General features: G+C 34.8%; 1 protein-coding gene across 1 annotated transcript in view; it reads right to left on the bottom strand.

Annotated features, from left to right (window-relative positions):
• ctnnd2b (catenin (cadherin-associated protein), delta 2b) overlaps positions 1-18762 on the bottom strand; it is a 595920-nt gene that overhangs the window by 149423 nt on the left and 427735 nt on the right. The window lies entirely within an intron of this gene.

The raw sequence follows: 18762 nt of genomic DNA, 5'->3' as shown, positions 1-18762 counted from the left end.
ATACACAGGGTGTTCCAAAAAATGTATACACACTTTAAATAATTGTTAAGGAGGTGTTTATTAAAACTCATTTAGTTTTCAAACTGTAATAGAATTTAGAAACATACTTTTCTTGTTTTGTCACCGCCTGTTCTCAAACTGACGTCCGTTCTGATCCGGACCAAGGTTATTATCGTTAACGAAAACTAACGAAATGACGAAAACTAGAATTGTAAAAACATTTTCGTTAACTGAAATAAATAAAACTATGCTTGGGGTGTGGATCCTCAGCTGAGTTCTATTTTGTTTGTGATCAGATCCAGTCAATAATTCAATTTATAAAAATGAGACCTAAAAGAATCCGGAGTTATTCTTGGAGCTTCCAACAATAGAACATGCTAACAATACTACATCAGAACCAAGGTTATTATCGTTAACGAAAACTAATGAAATGACGAAAACTAGAATTGTAAAAACATTTTCGTTAACTGAAATAAATAAAAACTATAATTAAAAGAAAAAAACGATAACTAACTGAAACTGTATTGTGTGTTTACAAAACTAAATAAAACGTATAAAAATTATGGATAAAATTCCCCTCGTTTTTATCTTTGTTAACGTCGGATTGATATGAAATCGATTTATTTCCCTTAAGCAATTTTAGCTAGCGGCACCATATGATATTTAACGGTCCGTCACTTCTCGTCACTTGTGGTTTAGAGTCGTCTTCTGGTCCCCACTCTACCTGGAAACATGGAAACTAAAGTTGGGAGAAAGCAGCAGAGTCCTGTCTGGGATTTATGTGAATATGACGGAGAAGAAGAGAAAAGATATAAAAAAAAAAAACTAAACTAAAACTAAGCATTTAGAAAATAACGAAAACTAATAAAAACTAGCAAACCTGCTCTGAAAACTAATTCAAACTAACTGAATTAGAGGAAAAAAGTAAAAACTAAATAAAACTAAACTATAATAAAAAATCCAAAACTATTCTAACCTTGGTCCAGACTCTGCTGACAACGCCCAGCAATGGAATCGCACACATCACCAAACAATTCCGTTGGTATTTGTGTGCATTCACGTTCAATGGCTGCTCTCAATTCAGCGACTGTTGCGCGTCTCATAGCGTAGACTTTGTCGTTTAGGTATCCCCATGAAAAAAAGTCTAGTGGTGTGAGGTCTGGTGAAAGCAGAGGGTATTTAACGAAACCCCTCGATCCAATCCACCTGTCTGGCAAATTCACCAGACCTCACAGCACTAGACTTTTTACTTAACTTTAACTTTAGACTTAACTGCAGTTATATTAACCCTTTCATGCACGAATTATGAGAACCCTAATCAAGATTTTTTCCCTGAGTGTTTTCGTTTCTCTTTAAACATGAAAAAACAATGTGATTGAAAAATTTCTTATAAAAATAAATAAATAATAAATAAATAGATAAAATACATAAAAAGTAAAAAAAAAAATTAGAAAATAAAAAAGTAAAAAAAAAAAAAACAACAATAATAATAATAATAATAATAATAATAATAATAATAAGAAGAAGAAGAAGAAGAAGAGGAATCAGCTGGACACCATGCGTTTAATTTTTGAAGCAAAGAAACATGTATTTACTGATAAAATGTGTGAAAACTATGGGGAGGGGCTTGTGATTCTAGGGGTTTATGCTCAGGGGAGATCTACATAATGTTACCAATTCATGTCAGAAAAGATATGTAGTGTCTTAAAACTTTAAAAAAGATATGTGTAAAAAATAAATAAATAAATAATCCATGAATATACAAGAGAACAGCTGTAGAATAGCCGTCCACTGTAGTGACCACTATGCATGAAAGGGTTAAAGTCACAACTAGCACCTTTAAATTATAGATGTTTGACGTTAAAGTGGTTAGAATGACTGAGAAGGACATGTGAAAATAAATCCAACGACTAGAGCTCTGGAAAGCAGCTGTTTTTAACCCATAAAGACCTAAACAGCCACTGGCAACCAAAGCCACCTACTGATGGGTCAAGTCACACGCCTGTTGACTTTGAATCAAAAAATTAGAATTGAGATAATGATTTCAAACTTTTTGTAGTTCAATAGTATGACATCTTAAGTCTCTAAATCCATTAAAATTTTTGCCAAAGAAGGATTTTCAAGAAAATTACGGAACTTTTTATATGACCTAAATTCAGTCCCTCGGAAAGTTCTCTAAGAATGAATAATAACATAACTTATCATTGCTATAATTTGAAATCTCAATCATATATTTCTATTTTCAATATCATTTTATGACCTTTTACACACCCTTTTATCATTCTAAAAATCATTTTGTCTGAAAAATTGGTGTGAATTGCTTTTTTAAGCATTTTAATATCAGATGGTGCCGGTTATGTACCTTTAAAATGATGTATTATTCATGTCTCTAGCTTAAATACTTTTTGAATTAGAGTATAAAATGTAGTCGGGCACTCCTTACACTAGAGAGCGCAGACCTCCGCCAAGGCAGATCAGTGCCCCCCCGCTCACCACCAAAATTTAATCATTTGTTCCTTGTGCCAGTATCAATATTTCCTGAAATTTTCATCCCAATCTGTCCATAACTTTTTGAAAGATCCGGATCAGTCTTTGCCATTTGATAGAACACCCCATTGTAAATCCCTGAGTCAAATTGCATGAGATTTGCACAATTCCCCCATGTTGTGATTTCCACCATAAATATTAGTCTCATATTTATTTTACCTATATTTTAAGATTCCTTGACCATGAAAACATACCGTTAGCAACTGGATTCATAATTATATCCTTATTAGTTCAGTAGTTATTCACGAAAATCACATTTCTCGTAATGGCGGTTTTCTTCTGGATCTAGCTCCTTAAGTATTAAAGCTACATGAAATCCGGTGGCATACTCCCGATGCAGAACTGACTGAGCTACACGATGGCGCTTGTCAGAAATTTCTACTTTTAATATTAAAGGCACAGTAGGCCAAAAAGTAAGGGCACCCCCATTTTTTATATAAATTGAGATAAAATCCGCCTTCTGGATCAGATCCGGATCAGCCTTTGAAATGTGATAGAGGACCCCATTGTCAATTCCTGAGTTAAATTTCATGAGTTTTGGTCAATAATTAAGCGAGATATTGGGAAACGAAAATTTTGGCCCCATTTACCACAATGTTAACGAAAATTTCAAAGTGATCCAGAATCCAGGATTTCTTCCGGATCACCCCCAAAAGTTAATCATTTCTTCCTTATCCCATTTCCAACAAACCCTGAAAATTTCATCAGAATCTGTCCATAACTTTTTGAGTTATGTTGCACACTAACGGACAGACAAACAAACAAACCCTGGCAAAAACATAACCTCCTTGGCGGAGTTAATAATCGCGTGACTTGACCCTGATGTAAATGTTTAATACCTGTTGATCTATTAATCCTATCAATACATATAAATAATTAGTGTTAAATACAGTTTTTCATCTTTTCAAGGTCATCAGATATGACCCATTTGAACGTTCAGAGGCTCCGTAGTTACCATGGAAACACCGTCATCTTCTACAACATTGATTCACCAGTAAAACCCATGGAGTTGGATCAGTGACAGTGGATGGACACACTTGGTTTATGTTCAGTTAATGACAGATTTTGTAGAAGAAGTCAAGTTTTCTTAATTTTACTCTGTTTCTGATATTATGACAATTAATCTTAATCTGAGCATTTATGAACATCTACACAATCAGTAAATGAAATATGGGAAAATACCTGATTTTTATTGAAGAAATGCAAAATATGGAGGATAATTTTATAATAAATGGTGATAAATCACTTAAGAAAGGTTAAACAGAGAGAAAAATTCATTTGGGAATTGCCGCAAAAGTAGCCCTGGGTGTTTTAGGGGTTAAATGAGAAGCCCTGAAGAATAAACATAAAGACATAAAGCGTGACAAGAGGAGCGACATGTATTACTAATACAGCGTTTGTTTTTTCTGACCCTCACCAGAGTCTGGCTTTTATTAAATTACATGAGCAGCATGTTTTAATTATAGACTCAAATCACTGCTTGAAATGTTCAGACTGTTGACAAGCTGCTGCGTCGTCCTCTGTTGTTTTTATTTCAACAAGAACACGTGGAAACATACACGATGTGGACAAAAGTATGTGGACACGCTGAATTCAGGTGTTTCTTTTCTTACAGAGATAAAAAACAATAATGATAGATGACATAGTATAGTTTTATATTGGGATAAATATCATTGCATTGGTTAGTTTGATTTAAATTGTTATCTTTGCTTCCAAAATGCCTCAGAGGTGGTTTTTACTTTATGTTTCTCAACACTGATTTTGTCTTTTTTTTTTTTTTTTTTTTTTTTTTAAGCCCCAACTATGATTTTAAATGTTCTTCCTCTAAATTTCTACAAAATTTGTCATGCTCTGACTGTAAATAATAATTTTATACCACATCTACTTTCCTCACATCTGACTTAAGAAGAAAAATCTCCCCTTAATCTTTACAGAAACACTGATGTTTACAAATTATATGGACATAAATATTGGGACACATCATGGTTTTTACTTAATTTCTCCCAACAATTATTATAATTTTTTCTCTCATTAAACTTTCAGATTGATCTCATGAAATTGCGTTGTATGTCACGCCACTTCTTATAGTATTTGGCGTGCTATATGTACGAATTTTCGTCCTTTGGCATATTATTCAACGCCATTTGATGGCGCGTCAATTTACGCAAAGATCTACAGTTTACATAACCCTAACTGTAACTGTAACCCTCAGTGCATGTAAGTAAGTTTAGTTTATTTATAAAGCACTTTTCACAGATAAAAATCGCAAAGTGCTGTACATAAAATGTGTGCGATAAAACAACATAATAATAATTTCATTAAATAAATAAATAGGATAAATCCATCAACCAAAAGCTTTTCAAAATAAAAATGTCTTGAGCTGCTTTTTAAAAGAGTTGTTTTATGGTATTTGACGTGGCATGAACATACATGTGGAAAGCTTATAATGCATACAGGTAACACGCCAATTAACGGCAACTAAAAGTGGTGTGTATATTTATGCAATTTCATGATATCAGGTTGAAACTTCAAAGTAATATTGATGTTTTTATCTGAAATCATCATGAACAGGACATCTTACAGCTGTAGACATGATGTCTCCCAAAATTTTTGTCCATATAGTTCATAAATATCAATATTTTCTTAAAGTGTAAAGAGAAATTTGTCTACCTAACTGAGGTGTGAAGAAAGTAGATGGTTAAATGTGGTAAAAAAAAAAAAAAAAAGACAAAAAAAAGTTATTTATAGTAAGAACATGAAAAATATTTAAGAAATTTCCAGGTAGAACATTTAAAATTATAGTTATGGATAAAAAAAAAAAAATCTGTTTAGAGAAATGAAGTAAAAACCATCTCTGAGGCATTTTGGAAGCAAAGATAACAATTTAAACAAAACTATATTCAAGATTCAAAGCATTAATTGTCATGTGTACAGTAAAGAAACAGGTTTCACTGTACAGTGAAAATCTTACTTTGCTGTCCACAGTGAATGCTACAAGAGTTTAAGATAAGTATAAAAGTATAAGTATAAAAATCGGAATAGAATAATTTAACTAGGAAATTACAACAACCGAAACAAAGTGGTATTTAAAAAATGACATGCAAGAGAAAGAGCATAAAAAATATAAACTACTATTACTAAGAGAGAAAAAAAAAAAAAAAAAAAAAAAAAAAAAAAAAAAAAATATATATATATATATATATATATATATATAGATAGATAGATAGATAGATAGATAGATAGATAGATAGATAGATAGACAGATAGATAGATATTCACATAAATGAGCAACATCTGGGTAAGTGTGCAAACTGTCAGAGGTAAATGGAATACAACATGTGCAAAACTGCCTGAGATAAGTGAGATGTTCATGAGCAAAATTGTCAGAAATAAACAGTATGAACAGTCAGAGATAATAGTATATGATAAACAGTATGATAAACACTCCATATTTGAATGTATTACTATTTTTATTCTATTGTTTTGTTTGGTGTTTGGTATTTGGTATTGGTTTATTGTTTTTATTTTTATTGTTTTTAAGTGGACAGCTGTTTTATGTCTAATCTATTGTTGTATTTTATTCTTTTATTTTGTTTTTCATTTATTCTTCTGTACAGCACTTAGGTCCACGGTGGTTGTTTTAAAGTGCTTTACAAATACAGAGAGAGAAAGAGAGAGAGAAACATCTGCCAAACGCATAAATGTAAGCGTATATATAAGGTGCATAAAATGCAATTATATTTCTCCCAATAAAAAATTATATCATGACATTTTTTTCATTATTGTTTTGTATCTCAGACCCCTGTTAGAAAAGAAACTCCTGAATTCAACGTGTCCCAATACTTTTGTCCATGTCGTGTATATAATAAGTCTGAGTGAGGATTCAGGAGTCAGATGACTCCAAGGACACCGGAATAAAAGTGTACTTTCGTTCCACACTTTATATTCTCCCTCCTCTGGTACATTTCATTCATTTCGTCTGCGACACGTTAATGGATTCAATTCAATTAACCCCAGTCAATGAGGCATAATTAATCCCTCTGAAGCATTCCTGTGCAAGGCAACAGGGCTGAAGATTATCTGTCATTATAATCTTTTAGTGTGAAGAATGTAAATAATCTGAAAAAAACGGTTACGCTGCTGTAAAAAAAAAAAAAAAAAAAAAGTTAGATGTCACAGAGGATGCACTTTAAGAAAACACGTTTTGACAGATGTACATGAAAGCAGCAGAAAGTGGCTCTGTCATTCTGATATAATAAAAAAAAAAACTGCTCATATTCTATAATTTATTCGGACTGAAATCCGTTTTCTAATTGTATTTTTTTAAAACTGTCAAGTAAAAGCAATTGCATTTTCCATTTCATTGTTGAATCATTTTAATAAATCATATCTCAATCATTTTTGGAATACGCTTTTTCAATAAACCAAGTTCGTCTACACATATTATTAGAGGAAATCAACTGGGTTTGTTTGATGGTCGTCAGTGTGAAGGTGTCATCGCAATTAATGTTTTGTCGTCTTCTTTCTATAAAAAATTATTTCCACCAAGCAAGTACAATGTAAAAATGGCTCTTCTGTTACGAGTTTCATTTAAAACCAAACACTTGTTCACATAAAACAGGTTCTTTTTTCAGTTGTATATATACTTTTGGCCCCATGATGACACATTTATGCACAAATATAACTAACACAACTAAAATAAAGCAGCTAAATAATCCAAAAACAACCACTTTTTATTCCACCTTTAGCTTTGTTTATTTACAGGGTTGAAATGAGCATACATATTTATTTCTTACTCACTTTTCTTCAGATATAAACAAGAAAAGAGTGACTATGAACGTTCAAAAGAGCGTACTCGGACAGTGGACCTCGTCCACTTTTCGTAGCTTGTCTTTTGTTTTTTTGCTCCAATTTTGAAAATGATCGAAACACAAAGTGAAGCAGTTAAAATGCAACGCTCCACAATGGAAAGCTACAAGTGTGTTCCACCAATCAGCATTCTTCAACACATAGCCCCGCCCCTTAGTAATTCAGGGAAATCTGAGAAGTCCAACCCCCTTCACCAGGAACTTTTTCAGGGAAAGTCAGAGGTAAGGGGAAAGTTTTTTATCCAGGTAATTCTGGTGGAAATGCGCAGAGGTTTTCCAAAGTTCCTGGTAAAGTAAATGCTCTCGCAGTGGAAAAGACACTTACGGAACTTTTATCCAAAAAGTGCAGGTTTAGAGGAAGGATGGGACCAAACTATACCTGAAATACACTATGTGGACAAAAGTATGTGGACACGTTGAATTCAGGTGTTTGTTTTCTAACAGGGGTCTGGGATACAAAACAATATAGTTTTATATTGGGATAAATGTCATTACATTGGTTAGTTTGGTTTAAATTGTTATCTTTGCTTCCAAAATGCCTCAGAGATGGTTTTGGATTTTGGTTTGATTTAATTTTTTTTTATCTGCGACTATGGTTTTAAATGATCTACCTCTAAATTTCTAAAATATTTTTCATGCTCTGACTGTAAATAATATTTTCTACCACAACTAACCATCTACTTTCTTCACATCTCACTGAAGAAGAAAAATCTTCCGTTAAACTTTAAGGAAACACTGTTATGTTTTTATCTCAAATCATCATGAACAGGACATCTTACAGCTGTAGATATGATGTGTCCCAATATTTATGCCCATATATTTTATGAACGTCAATATTTCCTTAAAGTTTAATGGGAGATGTGAAGAAAATAGATAGTTGTGGTAGAAAAATATTATTTACAGTCAGAACATGGTTTATCAAGTATCAAGTATTTAAGAAATTTAGAGGTAGAACATTTAAAATCATAGTCATGAATAAAACAATAAAAAATGTTGAGAGAAATTCAGTAAAAACCATCTCTGAGGCATTTTGGAAGCAAAGATAACAATTTAAACCAAACTAACCCATGCAATGAAATTTATCCCAATATAAAACTATATTATCACATTTTTCATTATTGTTTTGTCAGAAAAGAAACACCTGAATTCAATGTGTCCCAGTACTTTTGTCTATATAGTGTACGGCCCAATCCCAATTCACCCCTTGGCCCCTCCCCCTTACCCTTAGCCCTACCCCTTTGCCCTTGCACTTGGCACTACCCCTTGAAACTGAGTTGCAAGGGGTAGGGGTTGAAACATTTCCCTATGAAATGGGACAACCCTTCCACACCTGTTACGTCATCAGCGGTCATGGATGCCGCTATAAATAGATGCGACAACTTTGTTTCCGAAAGAATTCGTTAATAGCTGTAACTATCTTTGTTCCATGGGCTTTGGTCGTCTTTTTACGACTATCAATTCTAAACTACAGAAATGCAATCTATAATACACTGAAACAGGATTAAATGGTCGATCGCATGATTAAGTTGTTTACGAAGAAAATACGTACATTTGCGTGTTTCTTTCATCACACTGCTGCACTTTTTTTGCTGCGTTTACCTCCATGTTACCGATGATTCGAACAGAATTATGGGAAATTTCTCCAACCCTTCTGTTCGTCGTGTGGACCTGAAAAATCTATGTTTCAAGGGCCAAACAACCTCTAGTCAAGCATCGGGACAACACTACCCTTTCAAATGTACGCGCAAAACAGAGGGGTAGGGGTAAGGGGGAGGGGCCAAGGGGTGAATTGGCATTGGGCCTATGTCTTCATATTTAAATGGGGATCATAAAAAGTGGTTTTGGGAGTTGAAATGACAACTAATGCACTGTTTTTATTTTATTTTTTTGGGGGGGGGGGTGTACAGTACAGGGTGGGGAAGCAAAACTTACAATATTTGGAGGCAGGGATTGAAAGACAGTGTATGACCAATTAGTTTATTGAAAGTCATGAGAATTTATTTGCCACAAGAAAATGTACATAATAGAAAATGTTTTTATTCTATGTGTCCTCCTCCTTTCTCAATAACTGCCTTCACACGCTTCCTGAAACTTACGCAAGTGTTCCTCAAATATTCGGGTGACAACTTCTCCCATTCTTCTTTAATAGTATCTTTAAGAAAGTCGACATTGCTGTGTGAGGTTCTATTGGTAGCATGTTCTAAAATGCCCCAAACAGCAGAATCCAGAGGGTTTAGATCTGGGCTAGAAGGCGGCCATAAACATGATTCCCAAAAATTGCTAAAGTTGGATTTGTTGCTGTTGTCAACAAGTGTTTTGGTGTTCTTGTGTAAGATTTTAACTTCAAATCATATTTTACTGCATTCCTAACGGTCTTGTTGTCTACCTCAAGTTCAGTTGCCATTTTTCTCATGGATTTGTTTGGATCCTTTAGGATTTTGGATTTGAGAGCTTTAATAAAAGCTTTGGTACGTTTTTTGTTGCTTCCTCCACTTCCAGACTTTCTCGTCATAGTTTTGCTCATAGTCATTCTCTTCTTTCCATTATAAACAGTCTTTATGGATACTCCAACTATTTCTGAAATCTCCTTTGGTGTGACGAGTGCATTCAGCAAATCACACACTCTTTGACGTTTGCTTTCCTGATTACTCATATGGGCAAAAGTTTCTGAAAAGGTATGGATAATAGTGTTAGGTATGATTATGACATCAATATATGTTTGGTTTCAAAACAATTGACGTAGTGCCTGCTGAGAAAAAACAACTAAATGTTCATTGTAAATTTTGCTTCCCCACCCTGTACATTGGTTGTGAGGTTGAATACGGCACGAAAACAACCTTCTCCAGTGACTGACAATTTGACACATGAAAATCCAATGAGTCCAACTCCCGACAGATTCCTTTTTGGCGTGCATCCTCGAGGAAAGCCACGAGCGGTGAGTAAGCAGAGGAAGAAAGTGTGAAAGGGAGAGACGATGGAGCGGCAGAAGAAGAATAACGGGATAAAGGAGGGATAATATGACGGAGAGAGAAGAAATGGAGTAATAGGACGAGACGGAGACGGGGAGGACGACGAGAGGGGACGAGGGGAGAAAATGAGAAAGCGAGGAGGATAATAGAGAGAGGGAGAGTTAGAGGGAGAGAGCAGGTGGCCGGCGATATACCAAACCCGCCATGAAATATTCAATCTTTAATCAGACTCCCAGCATTCCCTAACGAGGCGTGAGAAAGATGAATTAGCCCTTCGAGTTTAGGGAGCCGATCCACACAAAGCTATCTCCTCCAGCACATACACCCGACCACTCGGATCCACGCTTAACCCTTTAACCCCTGACACATGACTCCAGGTAAAGGGGCGTCTGTTTCTGGTTCAGAAAAGCTGCTTTATGTTCCTTTTCTTCAGTGGTTTTGTTTTAATGTGTGTTTTTTGGGTCAAAACAGGTGGAACAGTGACGCCTCCACACAAATTTCTCAAGGGGGGGGCAACTGTTGTGATGACAGCTAAGATGACCCCTTCAATGATCTGTTTTATTTACTTATTTTGGTCTGATATCGTAATTGTTTTGCATCATTTTGTCAGGTATACAGGGTGGGGAAGCAAAATTTACAATGAAGATTTAGTTGTTTTTTCTCAGCAGACACTACGTCAATTGTTTTGAAACCAAACATATATTGATGTCATAATCATACCTAACACTATTATCCATACCTTTTCAGAAACTTTTGCCCATATGAGTAATCAGCAAAGCAAACGTCAAAGAGTGTGTGATTTGCTGAATGCACTCGTCACACCAAAGGAGATTTCAAAAATAGTTGGAGTGTCCATAAAGACTGTTTATAATGGAAAGAAGAGAATGACTATGAGCAAAACTATTACGAGAAAGTCTGGAAGATACTATTAAAGAAGAATGGGAGAAGTTGTCAGCTGAATATTTGAGGAACACTTGCGCAAGTTTCAGGAAGCGTGTGAAGGCAGTTATTGAGAAAGGAGGAGGACACATAGAATAAAAACATTTTCTATTATGTACATTTTCTTGTGGCAAATAAATTCTAATTGGTCAACTAATTAAACTAATTGGTCATACACTGTCTTTCAATCCCTGCCTCAAAATATTGTAAGTTTTGCTTCCCCACCCTGTATATATATATATGTTTTGTACTTCCTAGATATGACAAGGTTGAAACTTTGAGTATCATTACTGTTACATTATTGTGAAAAAAAAAATATTGTGGAATAAATGTATACCTTTCATGCAGCGTCTTATGTTGAATTTATTATTTATATTTTAATATAACATAAAAATTTGTGTATCACTTGTCCTTGTGTGACTTTTTGCATGATGTTTGCTGAAAAGTGGGCAAAAATGAGCCTTTTTCAGTGACAAATAATTTGAAAAAAATAAAAATTAATCCTGTTGCTGCTTGCAAATTTTCATTGAACCTGCTTACTTTTAACCTTAGAAGAAGAGCTTATGGTATGCCCTTTTGAATCAGTATCAGTTTCAGTGATTTAATTTGTCCATGATGTCATATCAGCCAGTTCCTCAGAAGATGTCCTGTGACAATTTTGTTTGGATTTTTTTGGCTTCTAGGTAAGAGTTTGACTCATAATTCTTTATGTAGAGTTGATATTATCATACATCTGTATGTATTGTACAACATTCTCTTTCTCTTTCTGTTGTGAATAAAGCATTACCCAACAATTATGTATATTCTAATATTAGATAAGTAAACTCATTACTTTTACTAACCCTACCCCCATCAGTTTTTAGTTTGTGGAAAAGAACACATACCATTGTAAAAAAAAAACTTGCATTCACTCAATTTTCAATATCTAGCCTCCAAAATTTAATCTATAATGCCCACCTACATAGCCCAGCTACAATTAGTTTATATTATTTAGGCCCATTTACTTTCCTAAAGTGAGATCAAGTTTTTTTTTACAACCAAATTTTCATATTGGTTTTTGAAAGTTCCCACCAATTTGTTCGATTTTGACTTGCTCTGTCAATGATGAAGCCAATTTAACCAGAGATTTTGCATAAATGATTTCAGATTCAGATTCCTGAGAAAATTTGACCCTAAACTGATATATTTTCCGTCCATAACCAAGAACTTGAATTTTTCCCCTAATGTCACTAAAATGCAACTCAAACCTTGAACCTTGTCATATGTAGTTTTGTAATAATTTTGTATTATCTTTGGATGTATTTTGTTTGGTTTGTCTGACTTTATAGCTAGTTGTGTATAGTTAACCATTAATAATAATAATAATAATAATAATAATAATAATAATAATAATAATAATAATAATAATAATAATAATAATAATAATGAATACATTTTATTTATAGGCGCCTTTCAGGACACTCAAGGTCACTGTACAAAGTTGTTCAAATAAAACACAATTAAAGCTACACATATATGTATATAAAACACATAGGTACACAAAATGGCAGTAGATAAAAGTGAAAATATGGAATTGAGTAGGCCTGTCTGAGTAAATAAGTTTTAAGCTGGGAGTCTGAATTTTTTTATGTGTTCCAGGAGGGCATTCCATTAAGGCTATTATTATTTAGAATGGGGCAGGAAATATAAGATTTTCTCCATCCTGCTCCTTTTCGAGCATGGGTGTGTACATGTTTGTTCACTTGATGATTATTGAATGTGTGCTGATGAAATGCACAACCATGAATGAAATGAATGAATGAATGAAATGAATGGGTAAATTAATAATAAATAAAGGTCAGATAGCTAACTTTACAGTGTTACATTGCATTGTTTTAATTTGGTTTTCCTGTTCAACCACTAGATGGCAACACCAGACATGAATTGTTCAAACTGTAGAGTATTTTTGTAGAGCTATATCAACTTAAATGTCTCAAATACAATAGATTTGGTTCCACAATAGATAAGATAAGATAAGATAAGATATGCTTGAAATTCCAGGTTACAGCAGCAAAGCACAAAAGCACACAAGACAAGCACACAAGGGCAGAAAAAGTGCAAAATCAAAGAATAAAGACAAATTGAAAAAGCTATGTATACTATTTACAGTTGTACATATGTTGATCATGCCACAGGTTGAATAGGGATACGATTTATTGCACGGTTTTATTGCACAGATTTATTTGGAGCCTGACAGCAGCAGGATGGAACGACCTGCCATACCTCTCCTTCACACACTTTGGGTGATGTTAAAATGGGGTCACGAGCCAAAGAAAGTTGGGAACCACTGGTCTACAATTTATAGCCATCATGGATGCCATAGTCATAATCAAATCAAATTATACTATCATCAAAACTGTAATTAATCAAATCTTTCCAGAACATATTCAGTATATATTTGGCTGGCAAAATGCAATCAATACAACTATTTACAATTCACTTGGAGCGGAGGATAATGGATGGATGGATGGAGGGATGGATGGATGGAATCAACATGTAAGTCCTTGAGAGCGTCTGCTGCCATTTTCAATCTGACTGAAATCGCCTCAAGGGGGCGGGGCTGCTGGTTGGAAGGTGACCTTCAAGCTGCTGAATGTCACGGCAATATTCAGGCTGCTGATTGGACAATAATATTAAGACTTAGACTGGTAAAATAGACTTTTTTTCTCTCTGTTTTTGTGTGGCTTAAGGAGGGCGGTGCACTATTACCCACTATGAGCCAGCTGTCCCTGGGGTGGAGTAACAAAGACAAAAAGAGGAATGGAAGTCTGACAGGATTTTACTAAATAAAGCACTCACAATGTACATCAATAAGAGATTTAGGACGTTGAACATGAACTGGAACACACTAACAACAAGTATTTGGATCTTGGCGTAGTAGTTTTAGTTTTTTTCTAAATCAGTCCAGCTGCATTTGGCACCTGGGTGAACTCCAAAAAGCAATTACATGGTCAAAACTGGGTAAAAACGCAGTGAAAAAAAAAAAAAGGAAATCACCAAAATACTGCAAATAACAGTAAAAACTAGAAAAGCACTTGGAAAGCACAGACCTCCGCCGAGGCAGATCAGCCCCACCCCGATCACCACTAAAATTTAATCATTTGTTCCTTGTGCCAGTATCAACATTTCCTGAAAATCTTATGAAAATCCATCCATAACTTTTTGAGTTATCTTGCTAACAGACAGAAAAACAAACAAAAAAACTAACCAGCTAACTAACTAAAACAAACAAACAAACAAACAAACTACAAAAGCACTCGGAGAGCACAGGCCTCCGCCATGGCAGATCAGCCCCCCCAAATCACCACTAAAATTTAATCATTTGTTTGTTCCTTGTGCCAGTATCAGCATTTCCTGAAAATTTCATCCAAAGCTGTCCATAACTTTTTGAGTTATCTTGCACACAGACAGACAAATAAACCAACGCTGGCAAAAACATAACCTCCTAGGTGGAGGTAACTAACTAACTAGCTAACAAAAAACAAACAAACAAACCCAGATGAAAACATAACCTCCTTTGCCAAACAAAAAAACCCCAAGGAAAATGTTTAAAAAAAAACAAAACAAAAAAAAATCGTCTGTTTCTTATTTATTTTTTCGAGTCGGTGTCACTCACTGCTCTGTTTTGCCCCCATCACATGTTCAGAATTTTTATGAATATTTAACCTCCTGAGACCCAGGAAACGTCTGCAAAGTACAAGCTTTTTTTTTGTTCTTTAAATAAATAAATATTTTAAAATAAATTTGAAATAAGTGCCTTATACACCTTAAACATCATAATGGAACAGTTTTTTCAGATGCAGTTTTTAAATGTTTTATGGAATATCCTTTGTGGTGGACAGTTTTCTTTTTTTTTTGTATAAAGTTGTGAAACTCTTGCCCACAAATGCGGACAGAAAACCCATAGCTGGGTCTTAGGAGGTTAAAATAAATCACACATACAGAACGCTCACCATAGACACATCAGGGGCTAAAGGGTTAACGCTCGTCTTTTCACAAACGTACAGTATTAGATGCAGCTAAAGCTCACGTTAGAAGTCGATCTGTAGTTAATTTTCAGCGGGAGCAGGTGAAGGGACATATTGCGGCTGAGATTAACAGCCCCCACATGGTAGTTAGACAGAGACAAACACACACATACAAAGAGGAAGCCAGACAACCTTGCAGACAGAAATGCAAATGTAGTCATGGCAGCAGTCCCACTCCATTCCCACTCAACTTGTGCTGCACTTGTGCCAAAATCCTCAAGAAGAAATATTTGGAAATGTCGAGGGTTGTTCTCGCTGCAGCTGTCAAAAGTTACAGTGAAACCTCAGCCTCATATAAACCCCGTCCAAGTATTAAAAAGAAACTTATTGTTCTATTATAAAGCATAAGTCTGTAAGAATAATAAAACAGACGCGAGATACAAACGCGTGCAGACTGGCATCGTTTTGTCGGCGAGACATCTTTTGATGATGAAATGCTTGATGGAACCAAAAGCGCATCAAAAAATAAAAATGTCTGCTTCCCCGCCAGCGTTCCTCTGTGAGGAATATTTATATTTCTGACTCAGAATCAAGGACGGCTTATTTGTACGCGCCAGGTAATAACGATGGAAAGCATCTCAGGAATATATATAAACGCTGTTAATAAGCAAATCTACTGAAGAGAGATAAGTCATGGTCTGAGAAGATGATCTGGGGTGTGGATCACATGTTTAGCCCATAAAGACCCAGACTTACTTATGTGGCACTTTCCAAATTCATTTTTCCTCTATATTTAACCTTTTTTTTAAGTAATTTATCACTATTTATTATAAAATTATCCTCTGTATTGTGCACCTTTTCCAGTAAAAAATCAGGTGATTTCTTATATTTAATTTACAGATCATGTAGATGATGATAAAAGCTCAGATTAAAGTTGAGGGTTATTATATCAAAAACAGAGAAAAATTAAGAAAAAGTGACTTTTTCAGTAAAATCTATCATTAATTGAACACAAACCAAGTGTCTCCATCCACTGTCATTGATCCAACTCCATGGGTTTTACTGGTGAATCAATGTTGTAGGAGATGATGGTGTTTCCATGGTAACTACAGAGCCTCTGAACATCCAAATGGGTCATATCTGATGACCATGAAAAGATGAAGAACTGTATTTTACACCAATTATTTTAACATTTTGATAGCTTTAGTGGTTCAAAAGTTCTTAAATATTTTACATCAGTAAATAGTTTTGGTTGTCAGTGACTGTTCTATCTATCTATCTATCTATCTATCTATCTATCTATCTATCTATCTATCTATCTATCTATCTATCTATCTATCTATCTATCTATCTATCTATCTATCTATCTATCTATCTAAGCGAGTGTGTTTACATGTACACTTATATTCCATTCCTCTGAATATGACAGTTTAATAAATTTGACATATTTCACATGAACAGTATATTCTCTGTACATATCCTGCCTTTTTCCCAACTTGGATAAACCCACATTGGATGATAAATTATTTAAGACTTTGAAAAGTAGTACCACAGACAGTTGGTGAAAACCCTTCCTTTTCAGCCCACCCTCGTTCCCCCTACTCCTCTGGAATTCAGCTGCCCACATTTGCACAGTTGATAAAGCTAGACCATCATCCCCTATAGCAACCATGTCAGTATGAATGTCCTGGGGGGCTAACCCCTTTTTCTGCAGACATTTGATAAGACCACGGTGCCACGGACGGGTCATGAAATGTCTCTGGTACTACTTTTCAAAGACCTAAATTATTTATCCAGTGGGGGTTTATCTGGAGGGAAACCATGCCGTTAGTATCAGGAAAGGTTGAATTAAATGTATGTCAACTTTCATCGCTGTGGAATAACTCCTTCATTTAGTAACCCTATGAACTTTTCAGCCCCCCCCTTGTGTATATATACATAAGACATAAGGGGGGGCTACACATCTAGGATTCCCATATATATACACACACACACACACACACACACATATATATATATACATATTAGGGATATAACGATTACCAGTATAACGATAAACCGCAGTAAAATTCCCAACGGTTAGTATTACTGTTTAAATTCTAATTATCATGATAACTGTATTTGATTACTGCACTTTCAAAGAGAGAGAGAGAGACTATCTATCTATCTATGAAAAAGAAACTAAAACAACTCAAACTTGATATGGAAAATGGTCAATGTCCATAAAGTTCCATCTTTAATACACATGTTTGATGTTTACATGTTAATATTGGAAGGTTTCTGTCAACATAAAGTACATTGTGTCTATTATTTTATTTTATTTTTTGTTTTTTTCCAAATAAAACTTGGTTAAATTATTTCAGTGTGTGTATAAGTAGTTTTTGAACATTTTGAGCTCAGTTTCAACAATGCTGCAATAAGAATGATAATCATGGTCACAATAACCGTGATATGAAATGTTCATATCGTTACATCCCTAATATACATATACATATATATATATATATATATATATATATATATATATATATATATATATATATATATATATATACATACAGTCTACTCTCGTTATACCGCCAACTTCCGTTCACGGCCAAATTGGCGGTATAGCGAAAATGGCGTTACAACGGGTTGCGTCCATAATGTGCATGTCTTTACTATATGATGTCTATGCTGCCTCCGTTAACCCGTTCTAATTGCGTTTCTAAATAAATCTTGATTCTGTTATGTTGTAAGGGATCATTTAAAGTGGGGAAACATTTTAAGCATTATTATACCGTGTCGGGAAATGACACCCCATCATCTTGAGGCTTTGGCTTAATCCCACGTCCTCTTCCCGACATCCTGACCTACTGAGTGTTCTGCGATAAATGAACGGTGGCCGTTCCGTAGACCTACTCATAGCTTGTCGCGATCAGCATCTGGCGCGTTTGTTTCAGTGCATTGTTAAAATTTATGTGTACTCGATGGCAATCACGCTGGCGGTATAACGGTCGGGAAATCAATGGTATAAGTGTTGTTTGTGCGTGGAACTGGGCTGGCGGATGGCGATAGGCGGAAATGGCGGTAGCTAATGGAATAATGCATTGGGGATTTTTGTGCAATGGTTTTGGTCGGCGGTGAGCAAAAATGGCGGTATAACGGCGGGCGGTTTAACGAGAGTAGACTGTATATGCCTCTGATTTCGTATACAAATCAAATCAAATACACTACAAACAAAAAGTTAAGGATATTTTTAATTTTGGGGCTTTTTTTTCAGTTGGGGTTCTTGCACAGCGCTTTTTACTTTTTTGTATGTGAATTGAAGTGAAACATATTTTTTAATGACCAGACATAGTTTTAGTTACAAATCGCAAAAATGACCAAAAAATGACCAAAAAAATTGAAATATCCTTAACCTTTTGTTTGTAGTGAATATAAAATACACAT

The sequence above is a fragment of the Sphaeramia orbicularis genome, chromosome 17 (genome assembly GCF_902148855.1).
Source record: "Sphaeramia orbicularis chromosome 17, fSphaOr1.1, whole genome shotgun sequence".
Taxonomy (NCBI): Eukaryota; Metazoa; Chordata; class Actinopteri; order Kurtiformes; family Apogonidae; genus Sphaeramia; species Sphaeramia orbicularis.
Note: the sequence above shows the minus strand (reverse complement) of the source record. Positions and strands in the feature narration are given on the sequence as shown.